Source organism: Watersipora subatra, chromosome 1 (genome assembly GCF_963576615.1).
Source record: "Watersipora subatra chromosome 1, tzWatSuba1.1, whole genome shotgun sequence".
NCBI lineage: Eukaryota > Metazoa > Bryozoa > Gymnolaemata > Cheilostomatida > Watersiporidae > Watersipora > Watersipora subatra.
The window spans coordinates 54,906,757-54,926,889 of NC_088708.1; the positions used below are offsets into that span (position 1 = coordinate 54,906,757).

The 20,133-nt window shown below is 39.7% G+C and overlaps 24 non-coding genes across 24 annotated transcripts; all 24 read left to right on the top strand.

Moving 5' to 3' along the window:
• Positions 1-665: 665 nt before the first annotated feature.
• Positions 666-750, top strand: Trnai-uau (transfer RNA isoleucine (anticodon UAU)). The gene is given in 2 exon segments: positions 666-703; positions 715-750. It is a non-coding gene; the product is annotated as a tRNA-Ile (tRNA).
• A 735-nt stretch (positions 751-1,485) lies between these two features.
• Positions 1,486-1,570, top strand: Trnal-uaa (transfer RNA leucine (anticodon UAA)). The gene is given in 2 exon segments: positions 1,486-1,523; positions 1,535-1,570. It is a non-coding gene; the product is annotated as a tRNA-Leu (tRNA).
• Positions 1,571-3,453: 1,883 nt separating this feature from the next.
• Trnai-uau (transfer RNA isoleucine (anticodon UAU)) lies at positions 3,454-3,538 on the top strand. Its single transcript is given in 2 exon segments — positions 3,454-3,491; positions 3,503-3,538. It is a non-coding gene; the product is annotated as a tRNA-Ile (tRNA).
• A 79-nt stretch (positions 3,539-3,617) lies between these two features.
• Positions 3,618-3,702, top strand: Trnai-uau (transfer RNA isoleucine (anticodon UAU)). Its single transcript is given in 2 exon segments — positions 3,618-3,655; positions 3,667-3,702. It is a non-coding gene; the product is annotated as a tRNA-Ile (tRNA).
• Positions 3,703-4,272: 570 nt separating this feature from the next.
• On the top strand, positions 4,273-4,357 carry Trnai-uau (transfer RNA isoleucine (anticodon UAU)). Its single transcript is given in 2 exon segments — positions 4,273-4,310; positions 4,322-4,357. It is a non-coding gene; the product is annotated as a tRNA-Ile (tRNA).
• Positions 4,358-6,240: 1,883 nt separating this feature from the next.
• Trnai-uau (transfer RNA isoleucine (anticodon UAU)) lies at positions 6,241-6,325 on the top strand. The gene is given in 2 exon segments: positions 6,241-6,278; positions 6,290-6,325. It is a non-coding gene; the product is annotated as a tRNA-Ile (tRNA).
• Positions 6,326-6,404: 79 nt separating this feature from the next.
• Trnai-uau (transfer RNA isoleucine (anticodon UAU)) lies at positions 6,405-6,489 on the top strand. The gene is given in 2 exon segments: positions 6,405-6,442; positions 6,454-6,489. It is a non-coding gene; the product is annotated as a tRNA-Ile (tRNA).
• Positions 6,490-7,880: 1,391 nt separating this feature from the next.
• On the top strand, positions 7,881-7,965 carry Trnai-uau (transfer RNA isoleucine (anticodon UAU)). Its single transcript is given in 2 exon segments — positions 7,881-7,918; positions 7,930-7,965. It is a non-coding gene; the product is annotated as a tRNA-Ile (tRNA).
• A 734-nt stretch (positions 7,966-8,699) lies between these two features.
• Positions 8,700-8,784, top strand: Trnai-uau (transfer RNA isoleucine (anticodon UAU)). The gene is given in 2 exon segments: positions 8,700-8,737; positions 8,749-8,784. It is a non-coding gene; the product is annotated as a tRNA-Ile (tRNA).
• Positions 8,785-8,863: 79 nt separating this feature from the next.
• Positions 8,864-8,948, top strand: Trnai-uau (transfer RNA isoleucine (anticodon UAU)). The gene is given in 2 exon segments: positions 8,864-8,901; positions 8,913-8,948. It is a non-coding gene; the product is annotated as a tRNA-Ile (tRNA).
• Positions 8,949-9,847: 899 nt separating this feature from the next.
• On the top strand, positions 9,848-9,932 carry Trnai-uau (transfer RNA isoleucine (anticodon UAU)). The gene is given in 2 exon segments: positions 9,848-9,885; positions 9,897-9,932. It is a non-coding gene; the product is annotated as a tRNA-Ile (tRNA).
• Positions 9,933-11,159: 1,227 nt separating this feature from the next.
• Trnai-uau (transfer RNA isoleucine (anticodon UAU)) lies at positions 11,160-11,244 on the top strand. Its single transcript is given in 2 exon segments — positions 11,160-11,197; positions 11,209-11,244. It is a non-coding gene; the product is annotated as a tRNA-Ile (tRNA).
• A 79-nt stretch (positions 11,245-11,323) lies between these two features.
• Trnal-uaa (transfer RNA leucine (anticodon UAA)) lies at positions 11,324-11,408 on the top strand. Its single transcript is given in 2 exon segments — positions 11,324-11,361; positions 11,373-11,408. It is a non-coding gene; the product is annotated as a tRNA-Leu (tRNA).
• A 407-nt stretch (positions 11,409-11,815) lies between these two features.
• On the top strand, positions 11,816-11,900 carry Trnai-uau (transfer RNA isoleucine (anticodon UAU)). Its single transcript is given in 2 exon segments — positions 11,816-11,853; positions 11,865-11,900. It is a non-coding gene; the product is annotated as a tRNA-Ile (tRNA).
• A 407-nt stretch (positions 11,901-12,307) lies between these two features.
• Trnai-uau (transfer RNA isoleucine (anticodon UAU)) lies at positions 12,308-12,392 on the top strand. Its single transcript is given in 2 exon segments — positions 12,308-12,345; positions 12,357-12,392. It is a non-coding gene; the product is annotated as a tRNA-Ile (tRNA).
• A 571-nt stretch (positions 12,393-12,963) lies between these two features.
• Trnai-uau (transfer RNA isoleucine (anticodon UAU)) lies at positions 12,964-13,048 on the top strand. Its single transcript is given in 2 exon segments — positions 12,964-13,001; positions 13,013-13,048. It is a non-coding gene; the product is annotated as a tRNA-Ile (tRNA).
• Positions 13,049-13,783: 735 nt separating this feature from the next.
• Trnai-uau (transfer RNA isoleucine (anticodon UAU)) lies at positions 13,784-13,868 on the top strand. Its single transcript is given in 2 exon segments — positions 13,784-13,821; positions 13,833-13,868. It is a non-coding gene; the product is annotated as a tRNA-Ile (tRNA).
• A 571-nt stretch (positions 13,869-14,439) lies between these two features.
• Positions 14,440-14,524, top strand: Trnai-uau (transfer RNA isoleucine (anticodon UAU)). The gene is given in 2 exon segments: positions 14,440-14,477; positions 14,489-14,524. It is a non-coding gene; the product is annotated as a tRNA-Ile (tRNA).
• A 1,227-nt stretch (positions 14,525-15,751) lies between these two features.
• On the top strand, positions 15,752-15,836 carry Trnai-uau (transfer RNA isoleucine (anticodon UAU)). The gene is given in 2 exon segments: positions 15,752-15,789; positions 15,801-15,836. It is a non-coding gene; the product is annotated as a tRNA-Ile (tRNA).
• A 79-nt stretch (positions 15,837-15,915) lies between these two features.
• Positions 15,916-16,000, top strand: Trnal-uaa (transfer RNA leucine (anticodon UAA)). Its single transcript is given in 2 exon segments — positions 15,916-15,953; positions 15,965-16,000. It is a non-coding gene; the product is annotated as a tRNA-Leu (tRNA).
• A 407-nt stretch (positions 16,001-16,407) lies between these two features.
• Positions 16,408-16,492, top strand: Trnai-uau (transfer RNA isoleucine (anticodon UAU)). The gene is given in 2 exon segments: positions 16,408-16,445; positions 16,457-16,492. It is a non-coding gene; the product is annotated as a tRNA-Ile (tRNA).
• A 2,210-nt stretch (positions 16,493-18,702) lies between these two features.
• Trnai-uau (transfer RNA isoleucine (anticodon UAU)) lies at positions 18,703-18,787 on the top strand. The gene is given in 2 exon segments: positions 18,703-18,740; positions 18,752-18,787. It is a non-coding gene; the product is annotated as a tRNA-Ile (tRNA).
• Positions 18,788-18,866: 79 nt separating this feature from the next.
• Positions 18,867-18,951, top strand: Trnal-uaa (transfer RNA leucine (anticodon UAA)). Its single transcript is given in 2 exon segments — positions 18,867-18,904; positions 18,916-18,951. It is a non-coding gene; the product is annotated as a tRNA-Leu (tRNA).
• An 899-nt stretch (positions 18,952-19,850) lies between these two features.
• On the top strand, positions 19,851-19,935 carry Trnai-uau (transfer RNA isoleucine (anticodon UAU)). The gene is given in 2 exon segments: positions 19,851-19,888; positions 19,900-19,935. It is a non-coding gene; the product is annotated as a tRNA-Ile (tRNA).
• Positions 19,936-20,133: the final 198 nt, after the last annotated feature.

The window sequence follows — 20,133 nt, forward strand, 5'->3', positions numbered from 1 at the left end:
AAATCACAAGCTCCAGTCGTGCAAATGGTTAGTGTGCTGATCTTATAATCAGTATGACATGCAGAGGCTGTGAGTTCGAGCCTCACCTGGAGCACATTTTTATTGCGTTACAAAACATAATGTTAGTAAAAATTCGCAATGGCAAATTTTTGTCACAAATACATAAACCACAAGATCCACTGGTGCAATCGGTTAGCGCGCTGTACTTATAAACAGTATGAGATGCAGAGGCTGTGAGTTCGAGCCTCACCTGGAGCACATTTTTATTGTGTTACAAAACATAATGTTAGTAGAAAGTCGCAATGGAAAAATTTGGTGATTTGTACCTAAATCTCAAGCTCCAGTCATGCAATTGGTAAGTGCGCTGAACTTATAATCAGTATGACATGCAGAGACTGTGAGTTCGAGCCTCACCTGGAGCACATTTTTATTGTGTTACAAAACATAATGTTAGTAGAAATTCGGAATGGCAAATTTTTGTCACAAATATTTCAACCACAAGCTCCAGTGGTGCAATTGGTTAGTGCGCTGTACTTATAAACAGTATGAGATGCAGAGGCTGTGAGTTCGAGCCTCACCTGGCGCAAAACTTTATTGTGTTACAAAACATAATGTTAGTGGAAATTCGCAATGGCAAATTTTTGTCACAAATATCTAAACCACAAGCTCCAGTGGTGCAATCGGTTAGCGCGCTGTACTTATAAACAGTATGAGATGCAGAGGCTGTGAGTTCGAGCCTCACCTGGAGCAAAACTTTATTGTGTTACAAAACATAATGTTAGTGGAAATTCGCAATGGCAAATTTTTGTCACAAATATCTAAACCACAAGCTCCAGTGGCGCAATTGGTTAGCGCGCTGTACTTATAAACAGTATGAGATGCAGAGGCTGTGAGTTCGAGCTTCACCTGGAGCACATTATTATTGTGTTACAAAACATAATATCAGTAGAAATTCGCAATGGGAAAAGTTTGTCACAAATACCGAAATCACAAGCTCCAGTGGTGCAATTGGTTAGTGAGCTGTATTTAAAAACAGTATGAGATGCAGAGGCTGTGAGTTCGAGCCTCACCTGGAGCACATTTTTATTGCGTTACAAAACATAATGTTAGTAAAAATTCGCAATGGCAAATTTTTGTCACAAATACATAAACCACAAGATCCACTGGTGCAATCGGTTAGCGCGCTGTACTTATAAACAGTATGAGATGCAGAGGCTGTGAGATCGAGCCTCACCGCGAGCACATTATTATTGTGTTACAAAACATAATGTTAGTAGAAAGTCGCAATTGGAAAAATTTGCCACAAATATCTAAAGCACAAGCTCCAGTGGTGCAATCGGTTAGTGCGCTGTACTTATAAACAGTATGAGATGCAGAGGCTGTGAGTTCGAGCCTCACCTTGACCACATTTTTATTGTGTTACAACACAAAATGTTAGTAGAAAGTCGCAATGGGAAAAGTTTGTCACAAATACCGAAATCACAAGCTCCAGTGGTGCAATTGGTTAGTGAGCTGTACTTAAAAACAGTATGAGATGCAGAGGCTGTGAGTTCGATCCTCACCTGGAGCACATTATTATTGTGTTACAAAACATAATATCAGTAGAAATTCGCAACGGGAAACTTTTGTCACAAATATCTAAATCACAAGCTCCAGTGGTGCAATCGGTTAGTGCGCTGTACTTATAAACAGTATGAGATGCAGAGGCTGTGAGTTCGATCCTCACCTGGAGCACATTATTATTGTGTTACAAAACATAATATCAGTAGAAATTCGCAACGGGAAACTTTTGTCACAAATATCTAAATCACAAGCTCCAGTGGTGCAATCGGTTAGTGCGCTGTACTTATAAACAGTATGAGATGCAGAGGCTGTGAGTTCGAGCCTCACCTGCAGCACATTTTTATTGTTTTACAAAACATAATGTTAGTAGAAAGTCGCAATGGAAAATTTTGGTGATTTGTACCTAAATCTCAAGCTCCAGTCATGCAATTGGTAAGTGCGCTGAACTTATAATCAGTATGACATGCAGAGACTGTGAGTTCGAGCCTCACCTGGAGCACATTTTTATTGTGTTACAAAACATAATGTTAGTAGAAATTCGGAATGGCAAATTGTTGTCACAAATATCTAAACCACAAGCTCCAGTGGCGCAATCGGTTAGTGCGCTGTACTTATAAACAGTATGAGATGCAGAGGCTGTGAGTTCGAGCCTCACCTGAAGCAAAACTTTATTGTGTTACAAAACATAATGTTAGTGGAAATTCGCAATGGTAAATTTTTGTCACAAATATCTAAACCACAAGCTCCAGTGGCGCAATCGGTTAGTGCGCTGTACTTATAAACAGTATGAGATGCAGAGGCTGTGAGTTCGAGCCTCACCTTGACCACATTTTTATTGTTTTACAAAACATAATGTTAGTAGAAAGTCGCAATGGAAAAATTTGGTGATTTGCACCTTAATCTCAAGCTCCAGTCATGCAATTGGTAAATGCGCTGAACTTATAATCAGTATGACATGCAGAGACTGTGAGTTCGAGCCTCACCTGGACCACACTTTTATTGTGTTACAAAACATAATGTTAGTAGAAAGTCGCAATGGGAAAAGTTTGTCACAAATACCGAAATCACAAGCTCCAGTGGTGCAATTGGTTAGTGAGCTGTACTTAAAAACAGTATGAGATGCAGAGGCTGTGAGTTCGAGCCTCACCTGGAGCACATTTTTATTGTTTTACAAAACATAATGTTAGTAGAAAGTCGCAATGGAAAAATTTGGTGATTTGCACCTTAATCTCAAGCTCCAGTCATGCAATTGGTAAGTGCGCTGAACTTATAATCAGTATGACATGCAGAGACTGTGAGTTCGAGCCTCACCTGGACCACACTTTTATTGTGTTACAAAACATAATGTTAGTAGAAATTCGGAATGGCAAATTTTTGTCACAAATATCTAAACCACAAGCTCCAGTTGCGCAATCGGTTAGCGTTCTGTACTTATAAACAGTATGAGATGCAGAGGCTGTGAGTTCGAGCTTCACCTGGAGCACATTATTATTGTGTTACAAAACATAATATCAGTAGAAATTCGCAACGGGAAACTTTTGTCACAAATATCTAAATCACAAGCTCCAGTGGTGCAATCGGTTAGTGAGCTTTACCTAAAAACAGTAGGAGATGCAGAGGCTGTGAGTTCGAGCCTCACCTGGAGCACATTTTTATTGTTTTACAAAACATAATATTAGTAGAAAGTCGCAATGGAAAAATTTGGTGATTTGTACCTAAATCTCAAGCTCCAGTCATGCAATTGGTTAGTGCGCTGAACTTATAATCAGTATGACATGCAGAGACTGTGAGTTCGAGCTTCACCTGGAGCACAATTTTATTGTTTTACAAAACATAATGTTAGTAGGAAGTCGTAATCGGAAAACTCTGTCACAAATATCTAAACCACAAGCTCCAGTGGCGCAATCGGTTAGCGCGCTGTACTTATAAACAGTATGAGATGCAGAGGCTGTGAGTTCGAGCCTCACCTGGAGCAAAACTTTATTGTGTTACAAAACATGATGTTAGTGGAAATTCGCAATGGAAAATTTTTGTCACAAATATCTAAACCACAAGCTCCAGTGGCGCAATCGGTTAGCGCGCTGTACTTATAAACAGTATGAGATGCAGAGGCTGTGAGTTCGAGCCTCACCTGGAGCACATTTTTATTGTTTTACAAAACATAGTGTCAGTAAAATTTGCAATGGAAAAATTTGGTGATTTGTACCCAAATCACAAGCTCCAGTGGTGCAATCGGTTAGCGCGCTGTACTTATAAACAGTATGAGATGCAGAGGCTGTGAGATCGAGCCTCACCTGGAGCACATTTTTATTGTTTTACAAAACATAATGTTAGTAGAAAGTTGCAATGGAAAAATTTGGTGATTTGTACCTAAATCTCAAGCTCCAGTCATGCAATTGGTAAGTGCGCTGAACTTATAATCAGTATGACATGCAGAGACTGTGAGTTCGAGCCTCACCTGGAGCACATTTTTATTGTGTTACAAAACATAATGTTAGTAGAAATTCGGAATGGCAAATTTTTGTCACAAATATTTCAACCACAAGCTCCAGTGGTGCAATTGGTTAGTGCGCTGTACTTATAAACAGTATGAGATGCAGAGGCTGTGAGTTCGAGCCTCACCTGGAGCAAAACTTTATTGTGTTACAAAACATAATGTTAGTGGAAATTCGCAATGGCAAATTTTTGTCACAAATATCTAAACCACAAGCTCCAGTGGTGCAATCGGTTAGCGCGCTGTACTTATAAACAGTATGAGATGCAGAGGCTGTGAGTTCGAGCCTCACCTGGAGCAAAACTTTATTGTGTTACAAAACATAATGTTAGTGGAAATTCGCAATGGCAAATTTTTGTCACAAATATCTAAACCACAAGCTCCAGTGGCGCAATTGGTTAGCGCGCTGTACTTATAAACAGTATGAGATGCAGAGGCTGTGAGTTCGAGCTTCACCTGGAGCACATTATTATTGTGTTACAAAACATAATATCAGTAGAAATTCGCAACGGGAAACTTTTGTCACAAATATCTAAATCACAAGCTCCAGTGGTGCAATCGGTTAGTGCGCTGTACTTATAAACAGTATGAGATGCAGAGGCTGTGAGTTCGATCCTCACCTGGAGCACATTATTATTGTGTTACAAAACATAATGTTAGTAGGAAGTCGTAATCGGAAAATTCCGTCACAAATATCTAAACCACAAGCTCCAGTGGTGCAATCGGTTAGTGCGCTGTACTTATAAACAGTATGAGATGCAGAGGCTGTGAGTTCGAGCCTCACCTGGAGCACATAATTATTGTGTTACAAAACATGATCTTAGTAGAAATTCGCAATGAAAATATTTGGTGAATTGTACCCAAATCACAAGCTCCAGTCATGCAAATGGTTAGTGTGCTAATCTTATACTCAGTATGACATGCAGAGGCTGTGAGTTCGAGCCTCACCTGGAGCACAATTTTATTGTGTTACAAAACATAATGGTAGTAGAAATTCGCCATGGCAAAATTTGGTCACAAATATCTAAACCGCAAGCTCCAGTGGTGCAATCGGTTAGCGAGCTGTACTTATAAACAGTATGGGATGCAGAGGCTGTGAGTTCGAGCCTCACCTGGAGCACATTTTTATTGTGTGACAAAACATTATGATAGTAGGAAGTCGTAATGGGAAAATTTTGTCACAAATTTCTAAACCACAAGCTCCAGTGGTGCCATCGGTTAGCGCGCTGTACTTATAAACAGTATGAGATGCAGAGGCTGTGAGTTCGAGCCTCACCTGGAGCACATTTTTATTGTTTTACAAAACATAATGTTAGTAGAAATTCGGAATGGCAAATTTGTGTCACAAATATCTCAACCACAAGCTCCAGTGATGCAATCGGTTAGCGCGCTGTACTTATAAACAGTATGAGATGCAGAGGCTGTGAGTTCGAGCATCACCTGGAGCACATTATTATTGTGTTACAAAACATAATGTTAGTAGGAAGTCGTAATCGGAAAATTCTGTCACAAATATCTAAACCACAAGCTCCAGTGGTGCAATCGGTGAGTGCGCTGTCCTTATAAACAGTATGAGATGCAGAGGCTGTGAGTTCGAGCCTCACGTGGAGCAAAACTTTATTGTGTTCCAAAACATGATGTTAGTGGAAATTCGCAATGGAAAATTTTTGTCACAAATATCTAAACCACAAGCTCCAGTGGCGCAATCGGTTAGTGCGCTGTACTTATAAACAGTATGAGATGCAGAGGCTGTGAGTTCGAGCCTCACCTGGAGCACATTTTTATTGTGTTACAAAACATAGTGTCAGTAGAAACTTGCAATGGAAAAATTTGGTGATTTGTACCCAAATCACAAGCTCCAGTCGTGCAAATGGTTAGTGTGCTGATCTTATAATCAGTATGACATGCAGAAGCTGTGAGTTCGAGCCTCACCTGGAGCACATTTTTATTGTGTGACAAAACATTATGATAGTAGGAAGTCGTAATGGGAAAATTTTGTCACAAATTCCTAAACCACAAGCTCCAGTGGTGCAATCGGTTAGCGCGCTGTACTTATAAACAGTATGAGATGCAGAGGCTGTGAGTTCGAGCCTCACCTGGAGCGCATTTTTATTGTTTTACAAAACATAATGTTAGTAGAAATTCGGAATTGCAAATTTTTGTCACAAATATCTCAACTACAAGCTCCAGTGGCGCAATCGGTTAGCGCGCTGTACTTATAAACAGTATGAGATGCAGAGGCTGTGAGTTCGAGCCTCACCTGGAGCAAAACTTTATTGTGTTACAAAACATAATGTTAGTGGAAGTTCGCAATGGCAAATTTTTGTCACAAATAACTAAACCACAAGCTCCAGTGGCGCAATCGGTTAGCGCGCTGTACTTATAAACAGTATGAGATGCAGAGGCTGTGAGTTCGAGCCTCACCTGGAGCACATTATTATTGTGTTACAAAACATAATATCAGTAGAAATTCGCAACGGGAAATTTTTGTCACAAATATCTAAATCACAAGCTCCAGTGGTGCAATCGGTTAGTGAGCTGTACCTAAAAACAGTAGGAGATGCAGAGGCTGTGAGTTCGAACCTCACCTGGAGCACATTTTTATTGTTTTACAAAACATAATATTAGTAGAAAGTCGCAATGGAAAAATTTGGTGATTTGTTCCTAAATCTCAAGCTCCAGTCATGCAATTGGTTAGTGCGCTGAACTTATAATCAGCATGACATGCAGAGACTGTGAGTTCGAGCCTCACCTGGAGCACATTTTTATTGTTTTACAAAACATAATGTTAGTAGAAATTCGAAATGGCAAATTTTTGTCACAAATATCTCAACCACAAGCTCCAGTGGCGCAATCGGTTAGTGCGCTGTACTTATAAACAGTATGAGATGCAGAGGCTGTGAGGTCGAGCCTCACCTGGAGCACATTATTATTGTGTTACAAAACATAGTGTCAGTAGAAATTTGCAATGGAAAAATTTGGTGATTTGTACCCAAATCACAAGCTCCAGTCGTGCAAATGGTTAGTGTGCTGATCTTATAATCAGTATGACATGCAGAAGCTGTGAGTTCGAGCCTCACCTGGAGCACATTTTTATTGTGTTATAAAACATAATGTTAGTAAAAATTCGCAATGGCAAATTTTTGTCACAAATATCTAAACCACAAGCTCCAGTGGTGCAATCGGTTAGTGCGCTGTACTTATAAACAGTATGAGATGCAGAGGCTGTGAGATCGAGCCTCACCGCGAGCACATTATTATTGTGTTACAAAACATAATGTTAGTAGAAAGTCGCAATTGGAAAAATTTGCCACAAATATCTAAAGCACAAGCTTCAGTGGCGCAATCGGTTAGTGCGCTGTACTTATAAACAGTATGAGATGCAGAGGCTGTGAGTTCGAGCCTCACCTTGACCACATTTTTATTGGGTTACAAAACAAAATGTTAGTAGAAAGTCGGAATGGGAAAAGTTTGTCACAAATACCGAAATCACAAGCTCCAGTGGTGCAATTGGTTAGTGAGCGGTACTTAAAAACAGTATGAGATGCAGAGGCTGTGAGTTCGAGCCTGACCTGCAGCACATTTTTATTGTGTTACAAAACATAATGTTAGTAGGAAGTCGTAATCGGAAAATTCTGTCACAAATATCTAAACCACAAGCTCCAGTGGTGCAATCGGTTAGTGCGCTGTCCTTATAAACAGTATGAGATGCAAAGGCTGTGAGTTCGAGCCTCACCTGGAGCAAAACTTTATTGTGTTACAAAACATGATGTTAGTGGAAATTCGCAATGGAAATTTTTTGTCACAAATATCTAAACCACAAGCTCCAGTGGCGCAATCGGTTAGCGCGCTGTACTTATAAACAGTATGAGATGCAGAGGCTGTGAGTTCGAGCCTCACCTGGAGCACATTTTTATTGTTTTACAAAACATAGTGTCAGTAAAATTTGCAATGGAAAAATTTGGTGATTTGTACCCAAATCACAAGCTCCAGTGGTGCAATCGGTTAGCGCGCTGTACTTATAAACAGTATGAGATGCAGAGGCTGTGAGATCGAGCCTCACCGCGAGCACATTATTATTGTGTTACAAAACATTATATTAGTAGAAAGTCGCAATTGGAAAAATTTGCCACAAAGATCTAAAGCACAAGCTCCAGTGGCGCAATCGGTTAGTGCGCTGTACTTATAAACAGTATGAGATGCAGAGGCTGTAAGTTCGAGCCTCACCTTGACCACATTTTTATTGGGTTACAAAACAAAATGTTAGTAGAAAGTCGCAATGGGAAAAGTTTGTCACAAATACCGAAATCACAAGCTCCAGTGGTGCAATTGGTTAGTGAGCTGTATTTAAAAACAGTATGAGATGCAGAGGCTGTGAGTTCGAGCCCCACCTGGAGCACATTTTTATTGTTTTACAAAACAAAATGTTAGTAGAAAGTCGCAATGGGAAAAGTTTGTCACAAATACCGAAATCTCAAGCTCCAGTCATGCAATTGGTAAGTGCGCTGAACTTATAATCAGTATGACGTGCAGAGACTGTGAGTTCGAGCTTCACCTGGAGCACAATTTTATTGTTTTACAAAACATAATGTTAGTAGAAATTCGGAATGGCAAATTTTTGTCACAAATATCTCAACCACAAGCTCCAGTGGTGCAATCGGTTAGCGCGCTGTACTTATAAACAGTATGAGATGCAGAGGCTGTGAGTTCGAGCCTCACCTGGAGCACATTATTATTGTGTTACAAAACATAATGTTAGTAGGAAGTCGTAATCGGAAAATTCTGTCACAAATATCTAAACCACAAGCTCCAGTGGTGCAATCGGTTAGCGCGCTGTACTTATAAACAGTATGGGATGCAGAGGCTGTGAGTTCGAGCCTCACCTGGAGCACATTTTTATTGTTTGACAAAACATTATGATAGTAGGAAGTCGTAATGGGAAAATTTTGTCACAAATTTCTATACCACAAGCTCCAGTGGTGCAATCGGTTAGCGCGCTGTACTTATAAACAGTATGAGATGCAGAGGCTGTGAGTTCGAGCCTCACCTGGAGCTCATTTTTATTGTTTTACAAAACATAATGTTAGTAGAAATTCGGAATGGCAAATTTTTGTCACAAATATTTCAACCACAAGCTCCAGTGGTGCAATCGGTTAGTGCGCTGTACTTATAAACAGTATGAGATGCAGAGGCTGTGAGTTCGAGCCTCACCTGGAGCAAAACTTTATTGTGTTACAAAACATAATGTTAGTGGAAGTTCGCAATGGCAAATTTTTGTCACAAATATCTAAACCACAAGCTCCAGTGGCGCAATCGGTTAGTGCGCTGTACTTATAAACAGTATGAGATGCAGAGGGTGTGAGTTCGAGCCTCACCTGGAGCACATTATTATTGTGTTACAAAACATAATATCAGTAGAAATTTGCAATGGGAAATTTTTGTCACAAATATCTAAATCACAAGCTCCAGTGGTGCAATCGGTTAGTGAGCTGTACCTAAAAACAGTAGGAGATGCAGAGGCTGTGAGTTCGAACCTCACCTGGAGCACATTTTTATTGTTTTACAAAACATAATATTAGTAGAAAGTCGCAATGGAAAAATTTGGTGATTTGTTCCTAAATCTCAAGCTCCAGTCATGCAATTGGTTAGTGCGCTGAACTTATAATCAGCATGACATGCAGAGACTGTGAGTTCGAGCCTCACCTGGAGCACATTTTTATTGTTTTACAAAACATAATGTTAGTAAAAATTCGCAATGGCAAATTTTTGTCACAAATATCTAAACCACAAGCTCCAGTGGTGCAATCGGTTAGCGCGCTGTACTTATAAACAGTATGAGATGCAGAGGCTGTGAGTTCGAGCCTCACCTGGAGCACATTATTATTGTGTTACAAAACATAATATCAGTAGAAATTCGCAATGGGAAATTTTTGTCACAAATATCTAAATCACAAGCTCCAGTGGTGCAATCGGTTAGTGAGCTGTACCTAAAAACAGTAGGAGATGCAGAGGCTGTGAGTTCGAACCTCACCTGGAGCACATTTTTATTGTTTTACAAAACATAATATTAGTAGAAAGTCGCAATGGAAAAATTTGGTGATTTGTTCCTAAATCTCAAGCTCCAGTCATGCAAATGGTTAGTGTGCTGATCTTATAATCAGTATGACATGCAGAGGCTGTGAGTTCGAGCCTCACCTGGAGCACATTTTTATTGTGTTATAAAACATAATGTTAGTAAAAATTCGCAATGACAAATTTTTGTCACAAATATCTAAACCACAAGCTCCAGTGGTGCAATCGGTTAGCGCGCTGTACTTATAAACAGTATGAGATGCAGAAGCTGTGAGATCGAGCCTCACCGCGAGCACATTATTATTGTGTTACAAAACATAATGTTAGTAGAAAGTCGCAATTGGAAAAATTTGCCACAAATATCTAAAGCACAAGCTCCAGTGGCGCAATCGGTTAGTGCGCTGTACTTATAAACAGTATGAGATGCAGAGGCTGTGAGTTCGAGCCTCACCTTGACCACATTTTTATTGGGTTACAAAACAAAATGTTAGTAGAAAGTCGGAATGGGAAAAGTTTGTCACAAATACCGAAATCACAAGCTCCGGTGGTGCAATTGGTTAGTGAGCTGTACTTAAAAACAGTATGAGATGCAGAGGCTGTGAGTTCGAGCCTCACCTGGAGCACATTTTTATTGTTTTACAAAACATAATGTTAGTAGAAAGTCGCAATGGAAAAATTTGGTGATTTGTACCTAAATCTCAAGCTCCAGTCATGCAATTGCTAAGTGCGCTGAACTTATAATCAGTATGACATGCAGAGACTGTGAGTTCGAGCCTCACCTGGAGCACATTTTTATTGTGTTACAAAACATAATGTTAGTAGAAATTCGGAATGGCAAATTGTTGTCACAAATATCTCAACCGCAAGCTCCAGTGGCGCAATCGGTTAGTGCGCTGTACTTATAAACAGTATGAGATGCAGAGGCTGTGAGTTCGAGCCTCACCTGAAGCAAAACTTTATTGTGTTACAAAACATAATGTTAGTGGAAATTCGCAATGGCAAATTTTTGTCACAAATATCTAAACCACAAGCTCCAGTGGCGCAATCGGTTAGCGCGCTGTACTTATAAACAGTATGAGATGCAAAGGCTGTGAGTTCGAGCCTCACCTGGAGCACATTTTTATTGTGTTACAAAACATTATGATAGTAGAAAGTCGTAATGGGAAAGTTTTGTCACAAATATCTAAACCACAAGCTCCAGTGGTGCAATCGGTTAGTGCGCTGTACTTAAAAACAGTATGAGATGCAGAGGCTGTGAGTTCGAGCCTCACCTGGAGCACATTATTATTGTGTTACAAAACACGATGTTAGTAGAAATTCGCAATGGAAATATTTGGTGAATTGTACCCAAATAACAAGCTCCAGTCATGCAAATGGTTAGTGTGCTAATCTTATAATCAGTATGAGATGCAGAGGCTGTGAGTTCGAGCTTCACCTGCAGCACATTTTTATTGTTTTACAAAACATAATGTTAGTAGAAAGTCGCAATGGAAAAATTTGGTGATTTGTACCTTAATCTCAAGCTCCAGTCATGCAATTGGTTAGTGCGCTGAACTTATAATCAGTATGACATGCAGAGACTGTGAGTTCGAGCTTCACCTGGAGCACAATTTTATTGTTTTACAAAACATAATGTTAGTAGAAATTCGGAATGGCAAATTTTTGTCACAAATGTCTCAACCACAAGCTCCAGTGGCGCAATCGGTTAGCGCGCTGTACTTATAAACAGTATGAGATGCAGAGGCTGTGAGTTCGAGCCTCACCTGGAGCACATTATTATTGTGTTACAAAACATAATGTTAGTAGGAAGTCGTAATCGGAAAATTCTGTTACAAATATCTAAACCACAAGCTCCAGTGGTGCAATCGGTTAGTGCGCTGTCCTTATAAACAGTATGAGATGCAGAGGCTGTGAGTTCGAGCCTCACCTGGAGCACATTTTTATTGTTTGACAAAACATTATGATAGTAGGAAGTCGTAATGGGAAAATTTTGTCACAAATTTCTATACCACAAGCTCCAGTGGTGCAATCGGTTAGCGCGCTGTACTTATAAACAGTATGAGATGCAGAGGCTGTGAGTTCGAGCCTCACCTGGAGCTCATTTTTATTGTTTTACAAAACATAATGTTAGTAGAAATTCGGAATGGCAAATTTTTGTCACAAATATCTCAACCACAAGCTCCAGTGGTGCAATCGGTTAGCGCGCTGTACTTATAAACAGTATGAGATGCAGAGGCTGTGAGTTCGAGCCTCACCTGGAGCAAAACTTTATTGTGTTACAAAACATAATGTTAGTGGAAGTTCGCAATGGCAAATTTTTGTCACAAATATCTAAACCACAAGCTCCAGTGGCGCAATCGGTTAGTGCGCTGTACTTATAAACAGTATGAGATGCAGAGGCTGTGAGTTCGAGCCTCACCTGGAGCACATTATTATTGTGTTACAAAACATAATATCAGTAGAAATTCGCAATGGGAAATTTTTGTCACAAATATCTAAATCACAAGCTCCAGTGGTGCAATCGGTTAGTGAGCTGTACCTAAAAACAGTAGGAGATGCAGAGGCTGTGAGTTTGAACCTCACCTGGAGCACATTTTTATTGTTTTACAAAACATAATATTAGTAGAAAGTCGCAATGGAAAAATTTGGTGATTTGTTCCTAAATCTCAAGCTCCAGTCATGCAATTGGTTAGTGCGCTGAACTTATAATCAGCATGACATGCAGAGACTGTGAGTTCGAGCCTCACCTGGAGCACATTTTTATTGTTTTACAAAACATAATGTTAGTAAAAATTCGCAATGGCAAATTTTTGTCACAAATATCTAAACCACAAGCTCCAGTGGTGCAATCGGTTAGCGCGCTGTACTTATAAACAGTATGAGATGCAGAGGCTGTGAGTTCGAGCCTCACCTGGAGCACATTATTATTGTGTTACAAAACATAATATCAGTAGAAATTCGCAATGGGAAATTTTTGTCACAAATATCTAAATCACAAGCTCCAGTGGTGCAATCGGTTAGTGAGCTGTACCTAAAAACAGTAGGAGATGCAGAGGCTGTGAGTTCGAACCTCACCTGGAGCACATTTTTATTGTTTTACAAAACATAATATTAGTAGAAAGTCGCAATGGAAAAATTTGGTGATTTGTTCCTAAATCTCAAGCTCCAGTCATGCAAATGGTTAGTGTGCTGATCTTATAATCAGTATGACATGCAGAGGCTGTGAGTTCGAGCCTCACCTGGAGCACATTTTTATTGTGTTATAAAACATAATGTTAGTAAAAATTCGCAATGACAAATTTTTGTCACAAATATCTAAACCACAAGCTCCAGTGGTGCAATCGGTTAGTGCGCTGTCCTTATAAACAGTATGAGATGCAGAGGCTGTGAGTTCGAGCCTCACCTGGAGCACATTTTTATTGTTTGACAAAACATTATGATAGTAGGAAGTCGTAATGGGAAAATTTTGTCACAAATTTCTATACCACAAGCTCCAGTGGTGCAATCGGTTAGCGCGCTGTACTTATAAACAGTATGAGATGCAGAGGCTGTGAGTTCGAGCCTCACCTGGAGCTCATTTTTATTGTTTTACAAAACATAATGTTAGTAGAAATTCGGAATGGCAAATTTTTGTCACAAATATCTCAACCACAAGCTCCAGTGGTGCAATCGGTTAGCGCGCTGTACTTATAAACAGTATGAGATGCAGAGGCTGTGAGTTCGAGCCTCACCTGGAGCAAAACTTTATTGTGTTACAAAACATAATGTTAGTGGAAGTTCGCAATGGCAAATTTTTGTCACAAATATCTAAACCACAAGCTCCAGTGGCGCAATCGGTTAGTGCGCTGTACTTATAAACAGTATGAGATGCAGAGGCTGTGAGTTCGAGCCTCACCTGGAGCACATTATTATTGTGTTACAAAACATAATATCAGTAGAAATTCGCAATGGGAAATTTTTGTCACAAATATCTAAATCACAAGCTCCAGTGGTGCAATCGGTTAGTGAGCTGTACCTAAAAACAGTAGGAGATGCAGAGGCTGTGAGTTTGAACCTCACCTGGAGCACATTTTTATTGTTTTACAAAACATAATATTAGTAGAAAGTCGCAATGGAAAAATTTGGTGATTTGTTCCTAAATCTCAAGCTCCAGTCATGCAATTGGTTAGTGCGCTGAACTTATAATCAGCATGACATGCAGAGACTGTGAGTTCGAGCCTCACCTGGAGCACATTTTTATTGTTTTACAAAACATAATGTTAGTAAAAATTCGCAATGGCAAATTTTTGTCACAAATATCTAAACCACAAGCTCCAGTGGTGCAATCGGTTAGCGCGCTGTACTTATAAACAGTATGAGATGCAGAGGCTGTGAGTTCGAGCCTCACCTGGAGCACATTATTATTGTGTTACAAAACATAATATCAGTAGAAATTCGCAATGGGAAATTTTTGTCACAAATATCTAAATCACAAGCTCCAGTGGTGCAATCGGTTAGTGAGCTGTACCTAAAAACAGTAGGAGATGCAGAGGCTGTGAGTTCGAACCTCACCTGGAGCACATTTTTATTGTTTTACAAAACATAATATTAGTAGAAAGTCGCAATGGAAAAATTTGGTGATTTGTTCCTAAATCTCAAGCTCCAGTCATGCAAATGGTTAGTGTGCTGATCTTATAATCAGTATGACATGCAGAGGCTGTGAGTTCGAGCCTCACCTGGAGCACATTTTTATTGTGTTATAAAACATAATGTTAGTAAAAATTCGCAATGACAAATTTTTGTCACAAATATCTAAACCACAAGCTCCAGTGGTGCAATCGGTTAGCGCGCTGTACTTATAAACAGTATGAGATGCAGAAGCTGTGAGATCGAGCCTCACCGCGAGCACATTATTATTGTGTTACAAAACATAATGTTAGTAGAAAGTCGCAATTGGAAAAATTTGCCACAAATATCTAAAGCACAAGCTCCAGTGGCGCAATCGGTTAGTGCGCTGTACTTATAAACAGTATGAGATGCAGAGGCTGTGAGTTCGAGCCTCACCTTGACCACATTTTTATTGGGTTACAAAACAAAATGTTAGTAGAAAGTCGGAATGGGAAAAGTTTGTCACAAATACCGAAATCACAAGCTCCAGTGGTGCAATTGGTTAGTGAGCTGTACTTAAAAACAGTATGAGATGCAGAGGCTGTGAGTTCGAGCCTCACCTGGAGCACATTTTTATTGTTTTACAAAACATAATGTTAGTAGAAAGTCGCAATGGAAAAATTTGGTGATTTGTACCTAAATCTCAAGCTCCAGTCATGCAATTGCTAAGTGCGCTGAACTTATAATCAGTATGACATGCAGAGACTGTGAGTTCGAGCCTCACCTGGAGCACATTTTTATTGTGTTACAAAACATAATGTTAGTAGAAATTCGGAATGGCAAATTGTTGTCACAAATATCTCAACCGCAAGCTCCAGTGGTGCAATCGGTTAGCGCGCTGTACTTATAAACAGTATGAGATGCAGAGGCTGTGAGTTCGAGCCTCACCTGAAGCAAAACTTTATTGTGTTACAAAACATAATGTTAGTGGAAATTCGCAATGGCAAATTTTTGTCACAAATATCTAAACCACAAGCTCCAGTGGCGCAATCGGTTAGCGCGCTGTACTTATAAACAGTATGAGATGCAAAGGCTGTGAGTTCGAGCCTCACCTGGAGCACATTTTTATTGTGTTACAAAACATTATGATAGTAGAAAGTCGTAATGGGAAAGTTTTGTCACAAATATCTAAACCACAAGCTCCAGTGGTGCAATCGGTTAGTGCGCTGTACTTAAAAACAGTATGAGATGCAGATGCTGTGAGTTCGAGCCTCACCTGGAGCACATTATTATTGTGTTACAAAACACGATGTTAGTAGAAATTCGCAATGGAAATATTTGGTGAATTGTACCCAAATAACAAGCTCCAGTCACGCAAATGGTTAGTGTGCTAATCTTATAATCAGTATGAGATGCAGAGGCTGTGAGTTCGAGCTTCACCTGCAGCACATTTTTATTGTTTTACAAAACATAATGTTAGTAGAAAGTCGCAATGGAAAAATTTGGTGATTTGTACCTTAATCTCAAGCTCCAGTCATGCAATTGGTTAGTGCGCTGAACTTATAATCAGTATGACATGCAGAGACTGTGAGTTCGAGCTTCACCTGGAGCACAATTTTATTGTTTTACAAAACATAATGTTAGTAGAAATTCGGAATGGCAAATTTTTGTCACAAATATCTCAACCACAAGCTCCAGTGGCGCAATCGGTTAGCGCGCTGTACTTATAAACAGTATGAGATGCAGAGGCTGTGAGTTCGAGCCTCACCTGGAGCACATTATTATTGTGTTACAAAACATAATGTTAGTAGGAAGTCGTAATCGGAAAATTCTGTTACAAATATCTAAACCACAAGCTCCAGTGGTGCAATCGGTTAGTGCGCTGTCCTTATAAACAGTATGAGATGCAGAGGCTGTGAGTTCGAGCCTCACCTGGAGCAAAACTTTATTGTGTTACAAAACATGATGTTAGTGGAAATTCGCAATGGAAAATTTTTGTCACAAATATCTAAACCACAAGCTCCAGTGGCGCAATCGGTTAGTGCGCTGTACTTATAAACAGTATGAGATGCAGAGGCTGTGAGTTCGAGCCTCACCTGGAGCACATTTTTATTGTTTGACAAAACATAGTGTCAGTAAAATTTGCAATGGAAAAATTTGGTGATTTGTACCCAAATCACAAGCTCCAGTGGTGCAATCGGTTAGTGCGCTGTACTTATAAACAGTATGAGATGCAGAGGCTGTGAGATCGAGCCTCACCGCGAGCACATTATTATTGTGTTACAAAACATAATGTTAGTAGAAAGTCGCAATTGGAAAAATTTGCCACAAAGATCTAAAGCACAAGCTCCAGTGGTGCAATCGGTTAGTGCGCTGTACTTATAAACAGTATGAGATGCAGAGGCTGTAAGTTCGAGCCTCACCTTGACCACATTTTTATTGGGTTACAAAACAAAATGTTAGTAGAAAGTCGCAATGGGAAAAGTTTGTCACAAATACCGAAATCACAAGCTCCAGTGGTGCAATTGGTTAGTGAGCTGTATTTAAAAACAGTATGAGATGCAGAGGCTGTGAGTTCGAGCCTCACCTGGAGCACATTTTTATTGTTTTACAAAACATAATGTTAGTAGAAAGTCGCAATGGAAAAATTTGGTGATTTGTACCTTAATCTCAAGCTCCAGTCATGCAATTGGTAAGTGCGCTGAACTTATAATCAGTATGACATGCAGAGACTGTGAGTTCGAGCCTCACCTGGACCACACTTTTATTGTGTTACAAAACATAATGTTAGTAGAAATTCGGAATGGCAAATTTTTGTCACAAATATCTAAACCACAAGCTCCAGTGGCGCAATCGGTTAGCGCGCTGTACTTATAAACAGTATGAGATGCAGAGACTGTGAGTTCGAGCTTCACCTGGAGCACATTATTATTGTGTTACAAAACATAATATCAGTAGAAATTCGCAACGGGAAATTTTTGTCACAAATATCTAAATCACAAGCTCCAGTGGTGCAATCGGTTAGTGAGCTGTACCTAAAAACAGTGGGAGATGCAGAGGCTGTGAGTTCGAGCCTCACCTGGAGCACATTTTTATTGTTTTACAAAACATAATATTAGTAGAAAGTCGCAATGGAAAAATTTGGTGATTTGTACCTAAATTTCAAGTTCCAGTCATGCAATTGGTTAGTGCGCTGAACTTATAATCAGTATGACATGCAGAGACTGTGAGTTCGAGCTTCACCTGAAGCACAATTTTATTGTTTTACAAAACATAATGTTAGTAGAAATTCGGAATGGCAAATTTTTGTCACAAATATCTCAACCACAAGCTCCAGTGGTGCAATCGATTAGCGCGCTGTACTTATAAACAGTATGAGATGCAGAGGCTGTGAGTTCGAGCCTCACCTGGAGCACATTATTATTGTGTTACAAAACATAATGTTAGTAGGAAGTCGTAATCGGAAAATTCTGTTACAAATATCTAAACCACAAGCTCCAGTGGTGCAATCGGTTAGTGCGCTGTCCTTATAAACAGTATGAGATGCAGAGGCTGTGAGTTCGAACCTCACCTGGAGCAAAACTTTATTGTGTTACAAAACATGATGTTAGTGGAAATTCGCAATGGAAAATTTTTGTCACAAATATCTAAACCACAAGCTCCAGTGGTGCAATCGGTTAGCGCGCTGTACTTATAAACAGTATGAGATGCAGAGGCTGTGAGTTCGAGCTTCACCTGGAGCACATTATAATTGTGTTACAAAACATAATATCAGTAGAAATTCGCAATGGGAAATTTTTGTCACAAATATCTAAATCACAAGCTCCAGTGGTGCAATCGGTTAGTGCGCTGTACTTATAATCAGTATGAGATGCAGAGGCTGTGAGTTCGAGCCTCACCTGAAGCAAAACTTTATTGTGTTACAAAACATAATGTTAGTGGAAATTCGCAATGGCAAATTTTTGTCACAAATATCTAAACCACAAGCTCCAGTGGCGCAATCGGTTAGCGCGCTGTACTTATAAACAGTATGAGATGCAAAGGCTGTGAGTTCGAGCCTCACCTGGAGCACATTTTTATTGTGTTACAAAACATTATGATAGTAGAAAGTCGTAATGGGAAAGTTTTGTCACAAATATCTAAACCACAAGCTCCAGTGGTGCAATCGGTTAGTGCGCTGTACTTAAAAACAGTATGAGATGCAGATGCTGTGAGTTCGAGCCTCACCTGGAGCACATTATTATTGTGTTACAAAACACGATGTTAGTAGAAATTCGCAATGGAAATATTTGGTGAATTGTACCCAAATAACAAGCTCCAGTCATGCAAATGGTTAGTGTGCTAATCTTATAATCAGTATGAGATGCAGAGGCTGTGAGTTCGAGCCTCACCTGCAGCACATTTTTATTGTTTTACAAAACATAATGTTAGTAGAAAGTCGCAATGGAAAAATTTGGTGATTTGTACCTTAATCTCAAGCTCCAGTCATGCAATTGGTTAGTGCGCTGTACCTAAAAACAGTAGGAGATGCAGAAGCTGTGAGATCGAGCCTCACCGCGAGCACATTATTATTGTGTTACAAAACATAATGTTAGTAGAAAGTCGCAATTGGAAAAATTTGCCACAAATATCTAAAGCACAAGCTCCAGTGGCGCAATCGGTTAGTGCGCTGTACTTAGAAACAGTATGAGATGCAGAGGCTGTGAGTTCGAGCCTCACCTTGACCACATTTTTATTGGGTTACAAAACAAAATGTTAGTAGAAAGTCGCAATGGGAAAAGTTTGTCACAAATACCGAAATCACAAGCTCCAGTGGTGCAATTGGTTAGTGAGCTGTATTTAAAAACAGTATGAGATGCAGAGGCTGTGAGTTCGAGCCTCACCTGGAGCACATTTTTATTGTTTTACAAAACATAATGTTAGTAGAAAGTCGCAATGGAAAAATTTGGTGATTTGTACCTTAATCTCAAGCTCCAGTCATGCAATTGGTAAGTGCGCTGAACTTATAATCAGTATGACATGCAGAGACTGTGAGTTCGAGCTTCACCTGAAGCACAATTTTATTGTTTTACAAAACATAATGTTAGTAGAAATTCGGAATGGCAAATTTTTGTCACAAATATCTCAACCACAAGCTCCAGTGGTGCAATCGGTTAGCGCGCTGTACTTATAAACAGTATGAGATGCAGAGGCTGTGAGTTCGAGCCTCACCTGGAGCACATTATTATTGTGTTACAAAACATAATGTTAGTAGGAAGTCGTAATCGGAAAATTCTGTTACAAATATCTAAACCACAAGCTCCAGTGGTGCAATCGGTTAGTGCGCTGTCCTTATAAACAGTATGAGATGCAGAGGCTGTGAGTTCGAACCTCACCTGGAGCAAAACTTTATTGTGTTACAAAACATGATGTTAGTG